General features: G+C 31.6%; 1 protein-coding gene across 1 annotated transcript in view; it reads right to left on the reverse strand.

Annotated features, from left to right (window-relative positions):
• Positions 1–5480, reverse strand: part of LOC117172132 (synaptic vesicle membrane protein VAT-1 homolog-like) — a 51919-nt gene that overhangs the window by 8214 nt on the left and 38225 nt on the right. The gene's annotated exons all lie outside the window — the stretch shown is intronic.

The raw sequence follows: 5480 nt of genomic DNA on the forward strand, positions 1-5480 counted from the left end.
AGGCCGCGTGAGATTATAAACAGAAGTGGCATTCATTATTTCCGAGAAAAGATCGTTTCTTCCTGTTCACTCTGTCTCCACCTTCTCCCACTCACTCTCTTTCTCTCTTCCTCTGCCATTCCGTCCTGATGAGTTTTGCGTGGCCCTGCAACTCGACAACCGATACATCCAACCGAAGAAAAAAGAAACGCTCAACCTGGAATTTAAACAGTTGCTCCAAATTTCATCTCGTGTGTGTTGTACAAAAAATTCTACAAGTTAAGGAAACGCAAAGGTTTATGAAAATTCAACATGTCTATAGTGACATGAACACTAGTATGATCCCAATTTGTTTTCTCAAATTTGCATGTATATCGCCCGAAAATTTGTTCGAATCCATACAAAATAAACCCATTTTTGTTTTAATGATATTTAGAGGTGGGACAATCTCATTAAGTTTAACACGTATTAACCACAAAAAAAGTTGTAAATTTTATTCAGAATCGTCAATATTAGCTGAATCGAGTTGAGACTTTATCATTTCTCGTTACAAATAGCCATAGAATAGGAATACAATATTACTTTTTGAATATCACAAAATTATGCAATTGCAGTAAAACTCTGAGACTGAGCCGGTTTTGAGGCTGGAGGAGGTGGGGAAATACCCAGATAGAGTGCCGTTTCGTAGAAAACGTTTTTGTTTGTTCAAACGTGAGCGACCTCCGCTCACCCAGCACAGATCCTTTTACTCCTACTTGCGGCGCGGCGTCAGTTCTCGGAAGGACTATACCAAGGGGCCCTATCTCTAGGGTTCACTGTATTTTTGCAATTATGATTTTTTTTGCGTTTTTTCGAAATAATTAGATGTTTAAATAAATTACTTACACAATTTATTGTTTTAGCCATTTTCTCTCAGAACTTAAAGTAATGCTAGAAAATTGCTTTTTTCTGAAATCTTTATTTTGCTTGGACTTTTTAGTTGTGAACAAATAATAAGTGAACTCCAGTAAGAATCATTTTTCAAAAGTTTATTTTTTTTTTAATTGAACTATTTTGATTGTTTTCCCAATGCACACAAAAAATAATTGAAACAAAAATCTACCTTACACAAGACAAAAACGAAGAATGAAACAATTACATTACAGGGTGTCCCGTTTTATCAAGGAAAATAACTCCTGGCCTTTTCCCGGTTCGCGAACAATTTTCACGGTTCATGAAATTTAAAAAACTCGAACTCTGAAGCCAAAAATGTTGTCCATTTGAAGAATTTGAATAATTACTGGTTTTAAATGCACAGCCAGACATTTTTAAATTTTAAGTAATTGTTCTTTTTCTTAATCAACAAATTTCAAATTGAATGGTTTAAAAATCGAATGTTTTAGACTGAAATAATATTTGAAATTTAAAGTCTTGAATTACGAATATACTATTTTGCAGTTATTTTAAAATCGAAAATAGTTCATCAAGTTTCAATCAGGCATTTACATTTGCTTTACATAGGACTTTCCAATTGAAACAGTTACACTTTTAACTTTAAAATCGGGATATTCTAAAATTATGAACCGATTCCGAATCATCTTGTAAAATAAATTATTATAAAATATTTATAAATTATTATTATTATATATATTTAAAAATTAATTATTAAATATCATATTATAAATTATTGATATAAAAAATCTTCGATTTTAAACCCTTTCTATTTTTTAATTGCTGAAGTCTTTAAAATTGCATTTTTTAATTCTTTAAATTAAAATGTACTCTTAAAAATTAAAATCTAATATGGAAAATTTGCAAAGTTAAGGATTTTCGAATTACACATTGTAAACTGAATGCTGCCAAAATTTCAAAAAAAATTTAATAAAAACTTGGAATTGCACATATTTTGATATCAGCCAACCCTCCAGCAAAATATATTCACGAAAAAGGAAGACATGGTCTAAAATCTTTTTCTCTATAATATTTATTTATTATTGGTTTATAATGAAAGAGATAAAACAAAGTTAAACATTTCAGAAAAACTGCAACTTTCTAGCACTCATCTAAGCGAAATTCGTTATAAACAATAATAAATTGATTGAACAACTATTTTTATTAAGTTGCATTAATTTTTGCCTCACTAAATGAAAAGTGGAGAAAAGTTTTTAAAAAAAATTTTAAACGCAACTTTGTACCATTAATAAACAAAGAGAATATTATTAACAATAATAACATTTTTTTTTAAATTACTTTTGTTAACTTGAATTAGTTATTAGAAACAATAATAATTTGTTTGAACAATTATTTTTGCTCAATTAAATCAAAATTTAACTCACTTCAAGGGAAAAGTGAACAAAAAGTTGAAAATTTCAGAAGAAACTGCTATTTCTAGCATTATTCTAGGAGAATATTATTAACAATAATAATAAATTGTTTTAAAAATTACGTTGGTTAACATTGCCTAAGTATTACTTCGCTCTAATTGAAAATTCGGCAAACAGTGGGAAATTGTTAAACCCTGCGCGACTTTCTATAACGATATTCTAAGATAAAATTGCTAAAAAAAACAATGAATTGTTTAAACAAATTATGTATACATCTATTTATCAGTATAAAGTAGTATTTTATGTATTACGAACTATTGTAATTCTTAAAAACGCAATAAATCAGAATTAGCTTATTTCACTTACGGGTTTTTTAGGGGCCCTATTATGTGGGTGATATTTTAAAAGTAACATTTTAATCGCATTCTACGGCCAATTGTGAAGAGATATGTTGAATTTCGAATCAATTCAGCTGATATTGACGGTTCTGAATAAAATTTACAAGAACTTATTTTTTCTTATGGGAAATATGTGTTCATGCGACTTGCGCCACCTATAAATATAATGTTTTCCCTTAAAACACACGTAGTGGACAGTCATCACTACAAAAAACAATTTTATTTACATTCAGCCAAAGAGAGTTTCAGGGCGGAAATTTTGCAACGTTCACTCAGTAAAGAGCTAAATAATAATCTAACCACATTCTTAAGATACAGATTTGAATTAAATTTTGAAGATCAAAAAAACTGGGGAATTCGTTGATGAATTGTCAAGAGAATACGATAAAATATTACGAGTTAATTTTAAAAACGTGCGTTTTATTAAGGTACGATAAATAGATCAAATATATGCGTAATACCACAATCTCATACTGTTCGCGGGTTAAGTTTGATAAGGAAACACGAAAAAATGTTTTGAGTGTTCGGTGCCGAAGTGTGAAGGTAACAGTAGCAAATTTAACATTTGGAGGGCCGTAAAGCCAATATATTGACTCACCTCCTGATCGAGACTTTGTCTATGATCAATCAATGATATAAGATACATTTTGGGCCAATTTTCTGAGATCGATTTTCCTCCCAAATTGCCGGCCGTCTAAAGGTTAAAGGAAAAAGATCTACGCTCAAAGTGCCCAGTGTTCTTATATTCTGGAGAGAATGGGAATCTTGTATGCCCGGTGTTATTGTTTTCCGATCGACAGCACGTGTATGTAAAATTCATTTTTCCGATAAGAATATTATTAGCAAGTGCGTCAAATATGACCAAGAAGGGCGAATTATCTATCGTTCTCCTTTGAAACATCCGCGCTTAGGAAATGGTGCCAAACCAACAATATTTAAGAATCAGAATGTTTGCGGGAAATCAAGTGAATGTTTGCGGCAACCGTTCGTATCTATGGAAAATAAAATTGTTCCTTTTCTTATCAACAAGTTTTTGTTACTATCGAGATTTTTTTACTTTCGTCGAATTTCTGGCATTTCAATTCAAACATCATTGTAAATATTAAATACTCCGTTGCATTATTTTAATTGTTTTATATAATCGAAATTCAACTTAATTAAATTATTTCTATTCTTATCATGTTTAAGCTTTACTATACGTTTATTACTTTGACTAAGTTTACAAATGCACCCATATTACTTAAATTATTAAATTCATGTTGAAAAAATTGATTTTATCACATTTAAATTTCAAATTAAACCGCCACTACTCTACTATTACACCGCCTAGTGGAACTTTTTTTTAATTAACCGGAAGCTGCAATAATGGAACTTCCCCCTCCACGAGAGTCTCCGGACCTGTGTATACGACCGTAGCCTAAAACTAGTACTTAAAACGTGAAAACTATTGCTAAAGCTGATTGAGAATGCTTTTTCAATACATTTTGTACAGGATCCTTTTTAAAAAAGATACTAATATTGTTCGAAAATTGTTTTGCAACTCTCTTTGGTTGGATTTTTAAAAGTTATAATTATTTAAGAATTTTTTTTTGCATAAATGAAAATTGTATGATTTCTAGACCAATTGTTTATAATAAAAACCGACTAGACAGAGTTAAGTGGTTCACAATGGGTCTAATTTTGTGGATTTTCTACATTATTGCAAAGATTTGATGAATTTTGAGGTTGATTGTACGTGCAGTACATTTTTTAACTACTTTGAACCATTTTTCGATCTTACGGATATCTAGGGATTAACAACTCTATCAATCGGACTGCACATTTCTGATTTTAGGATAGAGCCTTCAAAATATTTCATAAAACTTCACATCGACTTTTGAAGACTTCGAAACATTTTATTTGTATTATTTAATATGTCATTAAAATCGTAACAAACTGTTTCTGAAAAGTATTCACTATTAATTCTACAATCTACTGTCTAAGATGTAAAAAAAACCTCATCACAATTGAACGAAAACCACTTTTAAGTGGAAGCATATAAATTAAGCAAAAATTCTCTTCGAATTCTGAATAGAAATGCATTTCCCAGAGACTGATTTTGGAACAGAAATGATGCCGGTTGGGAGGTTATGCTGGTCCCAACAATGTAAAAAGCCATACATCTTTTTAAGCGGCTTCTGTGAGTCATAAGCATTGTAACGAGACATGTCGACGCGGGAAAGAGACCGAACTCATATACTGAGAACGTGATCGCAAGAGGGCCATTTCCCGTATCAAGTACCATTCTCGACTTTTCCCACGTCTTTTCTCGTCTACGTGACTCGCTTTTCATCACGATGGATTCTGCCCACTTATCAAGCAGCCGCCTCGAAAGTCCAGCTTTCGCTGCAAATCCAGCTACCCTCACTTCGCAGGGACCATTGTCCTTACGAGATCTCCAGGCAAACGTCCCTTGTCTGGCGATTTGGAAATTCAATTATTCATCGATCAACACCATATTCCATAGTAATCCGCTGCCAGACCATCAAAATCGTTGAAAAATTCTGAAATGGTGGGGATAAGTTCGGCTACCTCATTTCGATTATTAGTTTCACGTTCTCCGTTTAAAAATACTGGGTATTCCAAAACTTCACATTAACACATTTTTTAAATTTTCATTTAGATTTCGAAATTAAATTCCTAATGTACTTCTAAATTAGATACTATACGAGGGTGGATTGATAAGTTTCCGGCCTGACCAAGAAAAACAACGTTTTTAAGAATTTTTTTTTTTATTTCTCAACATAATCTCCTCCAAGGC

This window comes from Belonocnema kinseyi, chromosome 4, assembly GCF_010883055.1.
Source record: "Belonocnema kinseyi isolate 2016_QV_RU_SX_M_011 chromosome 4, B_treatae_v1, whole genome shotgun sequence".
In the NCBI taxonomy this organism is placed as follows: Eukaryota; Metazoa; Arthropoda; class Insecta; order Hymenoptera; family Cynipidae; genus Belonocnema; species Belonocnema kinseyi.